The sequence below is a fragment of the Enhydra lutris genome, unplaced genomic scaffold, assembly GCF_002288905.1.
Source record: "Enhydra lutris kenyoni isolate GAN:26980312 unplaced genomic scaffold, ASM228890v2 scaffoldscaffold70, whole genome shotgun sequence".
NCBI lineage: Eukaryota > Metazoa > Chordata > Mammalia > Carnivora > Mustelidae > Enhydra > Enhydra lutris.
In genome coordinates, this window is record NW_019154154.1 from 6,128,175 (window position 1) to 6,141,788 (window position 13,614).

General features: G+C 37.0%; 1 long non-coding RNA gene across 1 annotated transcript in view; it reads left to right on the forward strand.

Annotated features, from left to right (window-relative positions):
* Positions 1-13,614, forward strand: part of LOC111159863 — a 75,315-nt gene that overhangs the window by 12,708 nt on the left and 48,993 nt on the right. Inside the window, exon 3 of the long non-coding RNA XR_002641435.1 lies at positions 13,052-13,574. This is a non-coding gene — a long non-coding RNA (uncharacterized LOC111159863). The remainder of the gene's footprint in view (positions 1-13,051; positions 13,575-13,614) is intronic.

The window sequence follows — 13,614 nt, forward strand, 5'->3', positions numbered from 1 at the left end:
AGAAATCAGTTGCATTTCTCTACACCAACAACAAGACAGAAGAAAGAGAAATTAAGGAGTCAATCCCATTTAAAATTGCACCCAAAACTATAAGATACCTAGGAATAAACCTAACCTGTGTATAGATTCTTAGTCTCTAACCAAAGAGACTAAGAATCTATACACAGAAAACTATAAAGTACTCATGAAAGAAATTGAGGAAGACACAAAGAAATGGAAAAATGTTCCATGCTCCTGGATTGGAAGAATAAATATTGTGAAAATGTCTATGCTACCTAAAGCAATCTACACATTTAATGCAATTCCTATCAAAGTACCATCCATTTATTTCAAAGAAGTGTAACAAATAATCCTAAAATTTATATGGAACCAGAAAAGACCTCGAATAGCCAAAGCAATATTGAAAAAGAAAGCCAAAGTTGGTGGCATCACAATTCCGGACTTCAAGCTCTATTACAAAGCTGTCATCATCAAGACAGCATGGTACTGGCACAAAAACAGACACATAGATCAATGGAACAGGATAGAGAGCCCAGAAATAGACCCTCAACTCTATGGTCAACTCATCTTCGACAAAGCAGGAAAGAATGTCCAATGGAAAAAAGACAGCCTCTTCAATAAATTGTGTTGAGAAAATTGGACAGCCACATGCAGAAAAATGAAATTGGATCATTTCCTTACACCACACATGAAAATAGACTCAAAATGGATGAAGGACCTCAATGTGAGAAAGGAATCCATCAAAATCCTTGAGGAGAGCACAGGCAGCAACCTCTTCGACCTCAGCCGCAGCGACATCTTCCTAGGAACATCGCCAAAGGCAAGGGAAGCAAGGGCAAAAATGAACTATTGGGATTTTATCAAGATCAAAAGCTTTTGCACAGCAAAGGAAACAGTTAACAAAACCAAAAGACAACTGACAGAATGGGAGAAGATATTTGCAAATGACATATCAGATAAAGGGCTAGTGTCCAAAATCTATAAAGAACTTAGCAAACTCAACACCCAAAGAACAAATAATCCAATCAAGAAATGGGCAGAGGACATGAACAGACATTTCTGCAAAGAAGACATCCAGATGGCCAATAGACACATGAAAAAGTGCTCCACATCACTCGGCATCAGGGAAATACAAATCAAAACCACAATGAGATATCACCTCACACCAGTCAGAATGGCTAAAATTAACAAGTCAGGAAATGACAGATGCTGGCGAGGTTGCGGAGAAAGGAGAACCCTCCTACACTGTTGGTGGGAATGCAAGCTGGTGCAACCACTCTGGAAAACAGCATGGAGGTTCCTCAAAATGTTGAAAATAGAACTACCCTATGACCCAGCAATTGCACTGCTGGGTATTTACCCTAAAGATACAAACGTAGTGATCCGAAGGGGCACGTGCACCCGAATGTTTATAGCAGCAATGTCTACAATAGCCAAACTATGGAAAGAACCTAGACGTCCATCAACAGACGAATGGATAAAGAAGATGTGGTATATATACACAATGGAATACTATGCAGCCATCAAAAGAAATGAAATCTTGCCATTTGCAACGACGTGGATGGAACTAGAGGGTATCATGCTTAGCGAAATAAGTCAATCGGAGAAAGACAACTATCCTATGATCTCCCTGATATGAGGGAGAGGAGATGCAACATGGTGGGTTAAGGGGGTAGGAGAAGAGTAAATGAAACAAGTTGGGATTGGGAGGGAGACAAACCATAAGTGACTCTTAATCTCACAAAACAAACTGAGGGTTGATGGGGGGAGGGGCGTTGGGAGAGGGGGGTGGGATTATGGACATTGGGGAGGGTATGTGCTATGGTGAGTGCTGTGAAGTGTGTAAACCTGGTGATTCACAGACCTGTACCCCTGGGGATAAAAATATATTATATGTTGATAAAAAATAAAATTAAAAAATAAATAAATAAATAAAAATTAAAAAAAAACAAAAAAACAAAAAAAAAACCAGTGGACAGAAAATGACCAGGTTGAGAAATAATTATCAATTTGATAGACCACACACCTAGACATACCAATAGAAGAATTCCCAGGATGTCATATTATCTTTGAGATATTGTACTTAAAGAGTATATAATTCTTGTCTAGTATTACTGAAGTCTTTGTGAATTTAATGAAGGTAGTCTCAGCTGGTTTGGCATAGTAGAATAGAATTTGAAGTTGATTGTTAACCTTGTTCCAATGACCAAATTAAACTGCTATTTTAAGGAAGGAAGCTGGAATAAAACTTAAAAAAGTATTAGACCAATTGTGTGTAATGCTGGTCAATCATGAGAGTTGTTAACACTAAAGAGACTTGTCAAAGGAAGTTCTGAAAAATTCCTGTAGATATGAAGGGGGAAAGTAAGTATGAGTTAGGAAGTTTTTACATTCCAACTTCCACAGAAGAAGCTATATGAAAGGTCTCTTATAATCTGTCTCTCTAATCATCACAGTTTAATAGCTACTCTGTGCAACAACAACATCCATACTAGTCTCTGCTCCTCACATAATCATAACATGCTGTTTACTGATATTTCCAAATGTCTGGATCAGATTAATAGCTAAGGCATGCATATATAAGGACATCTAACAACACATGATTGAGAGTAAATGTTAAATGAATGATATGGGAAATAAATACAGATTTTGAAGAAGAGACCCTTGAGGAATGTGGTATCCAAGCTTACAAAAGTGGGAATGGCTTAATAGTTATGCATATGTGTTTCTTGGTACAGTATCTTTTCAATTCTTTTTTGTCCAATTTTTTTTCGTTGTGTTTTTTATTTTTGATTTGTAGGTGTTCTTTATATATTATGGACACAAGGTGTTTATCAGATATATTATTTGAAAATATTTTTCCAATCTGTGTCTTATTTTTTTCATTTTCTCAGTTGTATTTTCTGAAGCACAAAAGCTTCAATTTGATGGTGTTCAATTTATCAGTTTCTTCCTATATGGATCATGCTCTGGGTATAGTGTTTAAGAACTCTGCCTGACCCAAAATCATGAAGCTATCCTCTCTTTGAGTTCTTTTAAATTTTTTTTTAAAGATTTTATTTATTTATTTGTCAGAGAGAGAGAGAGAATAAGCAGTGAGAACAGCAGGCAGAGGAAAAAGCAGGCTCCTCGCTGAGCAAGGAGCCTGATGTGGGACTCGATCCCAGGACCCTAGGATCATGACCGGAGCTGAAGGCAGACAACCAACTGAGCCACCCAGGCATCCCAAGTTCCTTTAAATTTTTAATAATTTCAGCTCTTACATTTAGGTATATCATTCATTTTGAGTTAATTTTTGTGTATGATATGAGATAAAGGTCTAAATTCATCTTTTTACATGTGGCTGTCCAATTGTCTCAGCACTATTTGTTGAAAAGACTATTTCTATCCCCCTTCTAATTGCCTTGGCATGTATCAAAGATTAATTAACCATAAATGTGAGGATTTACTGTTGGACTTCCAGTTGTTTTCCTTTGGTTTTACATCTCTTTCTTGAGCCAGTGCCACCTTATTTTGGTTACTGTATCACTATAGTAAGATTTGAAATTGGAAGTATATGAGTCCTCTAATTTTGTTATTTTTCAAAATGGTATAGGGTATTCTCAAGTCTTTGCATTTTAATATAAGTTTCAGAAACAGCTTGTGAATTTCTACAAAAAAACAAACAAACAAACAAAAAAAAAAAACACCCCTGCTGGTGTTTTGATAGAGATTACTTTGAATCTATAGATCAATTTGAGAATTGCCTTCTTAACACTATTGAACATAGATTACTTCCCAATTTATTTATATCTTCATTCCTTTCTCTCAGCAATGTCTTTTAGTTTTTGGTGTACCAGACTTGTACTTCTTTTATTAAAATTCAGCATAGGTTTTTTTTTTTTCACTTTTTGAGGCTATTGTGAATGCAATTATTAATTTCATATGTGGGCAGCTCATTGCTGATATTTAATTGATGTTTCCATATCTATCTTGGCTCTTTTGACTTTACTGAACTCCTATGTTCTAATTTTTTTTTACATGGATTCCTTAGTATTAGCCTTGTTACACTCTCTAAGACCCCTAGTATAAGGTTGAATGAGATGATGAGAGTGATCATCCTTGCTTTGTTCCCAGTTTTAGGGGAAATCACTCAATATTTCACATTAAATACAATATTAGCTATTGATTTTTCACAGATGCTCTTCTATCAGGTAGAGGAAATCCCTTATTTTCTTCCTAGTTGGCTTAAACTTTTTCCTAAATGAGTATTAGATTTGTTCAATATTTTCTGTGTCTATTGAAAGGATTTTTTTTCATTTTTTCTATTAATATAATAAGTTGCAATGATCAATAGAGATACAGTTTGTTAAAGAGCACCAAATGCAAATTTTGGAGATGAAAAAATGTAACCGAAATAAAAAATTTGCTAGGGGTATCAACAGTAGATTTCAGATGGTAGAAGAAAAAACGTCGGGAAACTTAAAAACAAAATTGGAATAGAGAAGAGGAAAAGGAAGATCTATGGTATACCATGATATATGCATAATGGGCTCCCAGAAGAGGATAAATAGAAAGTGGGTGAAAAAATATTTAAAGAAATAATAGCTAAAACCCTTCCATATTTGAAGAAAATAATTTAGACTTCCAAAAGTTCAACAAACTTGTAGGATAGACACAAAGAAGCTCACATCTACAAACAGAATCAAACTGTTCGAAGCCAAAGACAACAAGAACATCTTGAAAATGGAAAGAGAGAAAAACTCACATACAGGAGGGAAAACAATATGATGAACAACTGACATCCAAAATGATGAAGTTCGAAAAGTAGTGAGATAACATTCAAGTGCTGAAAGAAAAAAAGTAAACCAAGAATTTTATATTCAGGAAAACTGTAAACAACAACAACAACAACAACAAAAAACTAAAAGTAAGTGCAAAGATAATATTATTTGGATATAGAAAATACCAAAGAATGTATCAAAAACTTCTGAACCTTATAAGTGAGTTTAGCAAGTTTCCAGGATACAAGACCAATGACCCAAAATAAACTCTGACCCCATATACCAGCAAATAACATATATGATTTGATAGTTTTTTTAAAAAAATCATTTATAATAGTTCCAAAAAGGAAAGTAGTTAGATACAAGTCTGATAAGATATGTATAGAGTCTGTTGTGTGAAGGACTACAAAATGCTGATAGAAGGAATTGCAATAGATCTAAGTACATATTATTATTATTATTATTATTATTATATATGTATATAATATACTGTGTACATTGAGTCTTTTTAATAATTTCTGTCGCTGTTGATTCTGCATTTATTGGATCATTGTTGCCCTAGTTTCCATTAACTCTTTAGATGTGAGTTTCTTTAGTTCTTTGAACATATTTATAATAGCTCCTCTGAAGACTTTGTTAAGTCTGTGCCTTCGTTTCTTTTGACTACTCTTTTTCCTGAGTATGGTCATATTGCTTACTTCTCTGCATGACTTACAATTTTTTGCTGAAAGCTGGATATTTTAGGGAATACATTAGAGCAACTCTGTATTAGAATCCTCCCAGGTTTATTTTTATTGTTGTTTGGTAACTTGCACTAAATCTGTGAACATGTTCTCCCTCATGATATATGATGGTACATGGACATTGGTATATGTGCTCAAATTAAAAAAAATAAAATCCCTCTGTCAGCATAACTTAGTGATTAGCCATTAATTGGTCAGAATATCTTCTAAAATACCACCTCATTTGAATCAGTAAGGATTCTACTCTTTGCCTGTGGATCTGTGTCTGGATTCGGGAATGCAGTCAAAGTTGAGGCAGTTTATAAATTTAGCACCCCCCCCCTTTTTTTCTTTCCACTCTCATGTCTCTTCTGAGCATGCACAAGTTTTCATCTCGGGGTTGTGTATCTGGCTGGTTCCCCCTCCATCTCTTCTTGATCTTGCGCACAGCTCTGTAAATGCACACAGCCTTTCAGACCACCAGAGTATATAGGAGCTCCTCGAAGCCTACTGCGATGCTCTTGTTCCATGGATTATTACCCACTTATATTTCTGCCTATTTAGCTGATCTGTTGCTTGCCACAGTCGAAACAGCCATTTCAGTTTAGGTGTAACATCACCTACCATTGGCTCCCAACTATGGGATGTTGTTTTCCCATGGTCTACTTAAAAATCAAGTTAGCCCCCTCTGGCAGCCAAGTCTGCTTTGCAGAGCGTACTTTCTTGTGGTAGAATTACCATTCTGATGAAGCCAGGGGAAGGTTGTACACTAGCCCCCAGGCTAAAACACCACACACTCTTATTGTTCTTACCCAAGGTTCAGTAGCTTTTCTTGAATGAACACTTTCAAATTTGTTGTATGCCTGAGGTTGATTTCCAGAGCCCTGAAATTACTGTTTTTGACAACTTTATCAAGTTTTATTGTGGAGAAGATTTGATAGTCTGCCATTCTGGAGGTCTCATTTCCCAATTAATCTTTTAAGAAAATTAAAACATGAAAAGACATTGTCTATGTTTACTCATATATTTACCATTTTAGTGCTCTTCATTTGTGTGTGTGTGTGTGTGTGTGTGTGTGTGTAGATCTGAGTTTATATCTGGTCTAAGAATCTTCCCCCTGAAGAAGTTGAATGTTCTTTATGTTATAAGGTTGATAATGAATTCTCTTATCTTCTGTATTTCTGAAAAATTCTTTGGTTATCTTATTTGTGAAAGATTTTTTTTCCTGAGATTTAGAATTCTGAGATGAAAGTTTGTTGTTTTTTTTCTCTTTCAGCATATTGAGGTTGTTGTTCTATTATCTTAGGGTCTTCATTTTGCTGACAGAAAATTGGGATACTCTGATCTGCTTTCTGCTATGTACTGTGTGCCTGTTTCTACTTCTTATTTATCACCGATTTTTAGCAATTTGATTATGATGTGTCCAAATGTGGCATTCTCTGTGGTTCTCTTTGGTGTTTGTTGATCTTCTTAGATCTACAGGTTTACATTTTAAATCACATTTGGACACATGTAATCATTCTTCAAATCTTTTTTCTGTGACCTCGTAACTTTTCTCCTTCTGGGAGAATTTTTTTCCGATTACTAACAATGTTAGCTTGATATCGTTACACCTGTCACTGTATCTTTTTTTTTTTCCCCAGTTTTTTTTTCTCCGTGGATGATTATTTTCTATTGCTAAGTCTTTTTAATTCTGCTGTTGTCTTTAATTTGTTGTTAAGCACATCTGGGATGTTTGTTTTTTTCTTTTCAGGCACTGTATTTTCCAGCTCTGGAAATTCTGTGTGGTTCTTTAAAAAATACCTTCCATGTCTTGTCCCATCATATTAATGTTATGGCTGTGTACAGATTGGACATATTTTCAATAGCTGCGTGAAAGGTCTTGCCTACTAATTGCATCATCTCTGTCATTTTTTTTTTCATCTCTGTCATTTTTTCAGTCTGTTTCTATTGATGGTTTTTTCTCTTGGTAACAGATAATATATTCCTGATTCTTTTGTGGCTGCAAATATTTTATTGGATGCTCAAGATTATTAATTTTACATTGCTGAGTAAATTTTTTGGTATTTGGAGTTGGTCTTTGGTCTGGCCAATGACACTTATTTGTATGTGAGTTTGATTCTTTTGAGGCTTGTTGTGTATCTTTTTGTGATATATCTAGAGTTAGAATAACTCTAGAGCTATTTTGTCCTGACTATTAAGACTTCATCCTTTGGGAGTCTTTTTTTGTTTTGTTGTTGTTGTTGTTTTTGTTTTTGTTTTGGTTTAAGATTTTATTTATTTGACACACAGAGATAACAAGCAGGGGGAGCAGCAGAGGCAGAGGGAGAAGCAGACTCTTCACTGAGCAGGGTGCCCAATGTGGGAGTGGATCCCAGGACCCTGAGATCATGACCTGAGTGGAAGGCAGATGCTTAACCCACCTAGCCACCCAGGCACCCCCTTCTGGAGTCTTTACTAAAAGTCCTGCATACTTAATGGAATCTTCTCATTCTGATGTGTAGAGAGACTCTAGTCCTATATGAGCTCTGGGAGTTATGTAGCCTTGATTTATATGCCTTGATTCCCCCCCCCCCTTTTTTCTGGAAGTTGTTGTTTCCCCTGCCTCATGAAATTGTATCCTAAGCAATCACAGCCAAGGACTCAATGGATATTGAATTTGTAGACGTCTGTCTCTACATAACTCTCTTCTCTGTGGCACTCTGATTTATAAAGTTTAGCCATCTTTGCCTCCCTAAATTCCAATTTTTATTTGAATGCTCACTTTGGTTCCAGTTTTCTGGGATCTGTTTGGGTTCCCTTACCCTGAACCATGTCCAGAATTGCCTCTAATCTGAAGCTGGGACTGTTACTGGGCTAATAAAAATACATGCACCTGTAATTTAAAAATTTAAATTTTTATTTGCCTGAATTTCAAGTAAAGAGCAGATACTTTCTAAGTATCAATATGTCTCAAATGTTGCATGGGACATACTTTCACTGACATTTTTTGTCTGAAATTCTAATTTAGCCTAGCATCCCATATTTTACCTGGAAATCATATATTTATCATAATTTCTAATTGTTTCCTGTAGGAGGACATTTCTGTAGTAGTTACTCCTTCATTGATAGAAGCAATGTTACTTGTTTATGGACGCTGTACATTGTGAATCTCACATTGTTGATTTTCTCACCTTGTTGTCTTTTCTTTTTTTTTTTTTAGATTATTTATTTATTTATTGAGAGAGAGAGTTCACAAGTAGGCAGAGAGGCAGGCAGAGAGAGAGGGGGAAGCAGGCTCCCTGTAGAGCAGAGAGCCCAATGTGAGGCTTGATCCCAGGACCCTGAGATTACAACCTGAGCCGAAGGCAGGGGCTTAACCCACTGAGCCACCCAGGTGCCCTTGTTGTCTTCTTTTAAAGAGTGTTGAAATTTGCTTTTCTGATAACTAAGTAATTTAAGGCTCTGCTTGATCATTTTGAAGTTTTTTTTTTAAGTTTCCTTCTGATGTTTCCAGAGTATTCTAGGGCTGTTCAGTCCATTATTAATACATGACCCTTCTGGAGTTTCTGTTGAACAACAAGTTCTCTCTCCTGTGGCTATTCACAGTGCTCCTCTCTCCCAGGCCTATGTGAACTTTGGGAATTGTTCAGCTCCAGTCTCTCTGATGGTTGTTCTTTTTCTGCCTTATAGAGATTTACCTTATATTAGCACAGATAATATTCAACCAAAGACTCAGGAGGATCCCTATGTAGATATCTGGAGTCTTTTCTGGTACTTTACCCTGCAAATTCTAACTACCTCAGCTACCCCACACTTTGATCTCTGTCTCCTGAACTCAGGCCACGGTTCTCTCTCTGGTCACAATCTCTCTCCTTGCAATGCAGTCTGGAAAGTGCCTAAAAGAAAGCATAATGCTGATGTGCCCCTAGGGCTCACTTTATCTGATTGCCTTCTTTGGGGATCAAAGTCCTGTGCTACCTGTTATCCAATATCTAAGAACAGTCCTCATATAGTGTTTTCCATTCTTGTGTTGTTTATGGTGGACTTTATTATGGCCAGAAGTGGAAGTCTTATTTTTAAAATATCCTTGATCTGTGAGGTACTGAGTGGTTCTTAGTCTCTTTATAAATTCTGCATGTGGGGGAATAACTGTTTTATATTTATGTTGGTAAATTCATATGTATTTTGTTTCTCAGTTGAAAGTGAAACCAGGAAGAACACAATTCTAAAATATTGTTGCATGTTGTCCATTGAGCTTTATGCTCTAGGCAGGTCAAATTATTTCTTACATCCCAGGATCCAGCATAATATGAAGAACAGAGTAGATGTATGATAAGTACATAACGATTATAAGAATAAATTAATAAGTGGCAAGGCATGGAGATGGGAACTGGCAGCTGGTTCCTGATTTGCAGATCAAATAATTTGAATATTGCCTTGCGGACAGTTGAAACCAATATAAATAGGGATGAGATATGTTCAGAATGGTGCTCTTTAGAATTATGATCTGGAAGAAGCTTTAGAGAGAGCTACACTAGTGTGACATGTTTAGAAAATCAGAAGGCAGGCAAATAAAAGAAGCCCCCATGAAGAATAATCCACAAATCACACATTTCAGTTAAAGTCAGGTTTAGGATGGACCTGGATTCTGAAATCAGGTGGATTATAGTCCCAAGCGTCTGGTCACAGGATAATGAGAGCCAAAGAAGGTCTGACAGACTGTTTGTTGTTTGTGCTATGGAAAGTGTTCTGAAAGTCAGTAAACAGGGGTGCCTGGGTGGCTCAGTGGGTTAAGCCTCTGCCTTCGGCTCAGGTCATGATCTCAGGGTCCTGGGATCGAGCCCCACATCGGGCTCTCTGCTCAGCGGGGAGCCTGCTTCCTCCTCTCTCTGCTTGCCTCTCTGCCTACTTGTGATCTCTGTCTGTCAAATAAATAAATAAAATCTTAAAAAAAAAAAAAGAAAGTCAGTAGACATTAGGGCTATCTGATCTTTAAGATTCCTTACATTTCAAATATTCGTTCATTAATTCATCACGTATTTATGGTTGAACATGTCCTATGTTTTAGCAACTGATTTAGCAATACAGAGAAGATCAGAACTTGCTTTTGTCTTCAAGGAGAACACAGTATTATAGGAAAATAAATGTGGGACTATTTACAGTAGAGTAAGACAATTCTTGATTGAAGTCATTTTTCCCTTTGAAGGTCACGCTGGGGGTGGCAGGGCAAAGAGGCAAGAGTTTACCTGGGGTCTAGGTGGTTCTGAATTAAAATGGTGACATGGGGCCTGGATTAGACTCACACTGCAGTGCTATGTCAACACTTTGTGTAACTTGTAAGTCATCAAATAAAAGACAAAACTGAGCTGAAATGTTGTGAATAGATATTTCTAACTATTGATATTTATTCTGTGCTAGAAAAAAAGACATGCCCAAGCCACAGTAATTATCATACTATTTAGTATTAATCTGCATAAGTATAATTGCTTTATTAAAAAGCTGATTAGATTAATGCTATTATCATGATAATGGCTAGAATCACTTGAAAAAAATACCATATTTTTTTAATAAAAAATAAAGCCCAGAATCACTGCTGTTGACAAGAGTCTGAGAGTAGATGAGACCCATTGGTGTTCAATTCATTCATCATACAGGCAGGAAAACAGTTCGGGGAGGAATATGAAAGAACATTATCTTATTTGGTGTGCAGATTATTTCTCTGAGTTACTAGTTAGCCCAGTAAACTTTTCTTTCATTAATGAGAACATTGAAATTTATTTTACTCTAAAAAGTTTCTCTTCTTTTCCCATGAAGTTTATTTATGCTTTTCATTAGGAAATTAAATATTAATCATACAGAGAAAACCGAGAACAGTGAAAAGGATAAATATCTATTCATATTTCCCCCATCTAAAATAATCACTCTTAATAACTGTATCCTTATATTTCTTCTCTATTCATATTTATGCATTTTTATTGTTTTATTGATTTGACATTGTTTAAATTGCAGTGTATCAAAAACTGTATTTTTTTTTACCTTCACTGTTTTAACATATAATGGTAAATACACAGCAGATGTATCATGCTTTTCATATCTCCTATTACTAAGTCACTTAGCAGCAGGAGAAAAGACTGGGAAAGACTCAGACGAATTCTGTGCTTGTTGTTATGTGCCCCTTTAATTAACTCATTTAATTGACATAACAACCATGTAAGGAAAATGTTCCCCCTACTTTAGAGAGATGATATCTTAGAGAAGGACTTGCCTGAGTTTATAGAGTAACCTCATGGTTACCTTGGGTATCCTTGAGATAGGAACTTAGGGCTGCAAGTCTCCTAAGAATGATCTTATACATCTCAACAGAAGCAAGAGAGAGAGAGAGAGAGAATGAAGGAACCAACTAGAGAGTTGCAGAATGGTTTGCAGAGGAGTGAGGGGATAATGAGATAATAGGTTCTTTCCAATGAACAAAGATTTTCTCAGTTTAACCTACCTGATCTAAAATTTGAGAGAATACAATCAAATAAAGGGAGCAATGGGAGGAAGAAGAAGTAGTTCAAGTTCTAGTACCGTTAAACAGATTTTCTTTTAAGCTAAGCAGTCATATGGCCACTTGAGTTATATTTTTTTTTTTAAGATTTTATTTATTTATTTGACAGAGAGATCACAAGCAGGCAGAGAGGCAGGCAGAGAGAGAGGAGGAAGCAGGCTCCCCTAGAGAACAGAGAGCCTGATGTGAGGCTCGATCCCAGGACTCTGAGATCATGACCTGAGCCGAAGGCAGCGGCTTAACCCACTGAGCCACCCAGGAGCCCCTTGAGTTATATTTTTAAACTATCTTTGGAACCTGATTATTTTAACAAGTGCTGTCCAATTGCTGTATTGTTTAAAATAAAAGCTTCTTAAATTTCTAATTAGTATTTATTTTTAAAATTTCTGTCATTTTAAGGGCCTGGTGAAGATAAAATTTTTTCTTTCTTTAGGTTGATTCTGCTTAGGCAAACTCATCAGAGGTAATTTAAATTTTATTGTTTTATTGTTGGGTAGTCAGGGTGCTAGTCTGAGAATCTGAGTTGGTAATATGCTCTTTTCCTGAAAACATAACTGAGAGATCATCCCACTTGCATGTATCTTATGAAATTCAGAGAGAAATGAGGTGAAGACTATGCATCATCTTTTTTAGACAAGTTCTATACAGAACACCTTCTGTAGCTAACTATGGCGAATTCTCTGCTGAGAGTGATTCTGCCCCCACAGGCTCTCTGGCAAACATCAAGAGACACATTTGGTTGTCATACCTCAAAGGGAAGGGAATGTTCTGGCATCTAGTGAGTAGAGGGCAGGGACACGATTAAAGATCCTATGAGGCCCAGCCCTGCCTCCTCGAACAAGAAAGGGTCTTCTCTACAATGTTAATGACGCTGTGGTCAAGAAACCTCCTCCAGAAAGGTCCTTTGAATTCTGCTCTCACTATGCAACCTGTATCATCAGAAGATAGAAAATGAAGAAAGAAATGCATAAGAATGAGGCTTAATCGGCTTAGAATAAATATTGCTTGTTTTTCTCCTCTCCTTTACTTTCAAGTTAGGTGAGGATGGCTCCAAGATACTCCCTCAGGGATTTGAAGGCGGCAGCTGCAAGATGGGAGAATGTTCTCTCACAGTAACTGGAAGTGCGCTGATTGGCAGAGACCGGCCTCCTCACCTGATTCTGACACAGGAGGAAGGCGAGGATGGAGAGTTCTCAGAAGTGCTTGACGTGCATTCCGAGTTTTAGAGTATACACGAATAAAGAAACTGCTATGGAGTCTCTTGACGGCTGCCTGGAGAATTGTAAAATTGAGAAACGGACTGGAGTGGTCTGTGATAGGCGGCCCAAGGAGGGGGCCAGTAACCAGCAGGTGGAAACTTCAACTCTCAGTCTGACAAGAATAGATGAGTTTTCTCTGGGCTAATTGAGCACCTTAAAAAGTCACTGGGCTCAAGATATTTTGGTGGGCCCATGCCCAGGGGAATAGCCTGCCTAGGTGAGAAGCCCCCAGCAGCATGAAGTTAGAGGATACCTGCCAGTAGCCGGAGACGAACGGTGGAGCGCCACAAGAGGTCAGGTGGGTATCGTTTTGCTCGCTCGAGGACATAGTAGGGTAA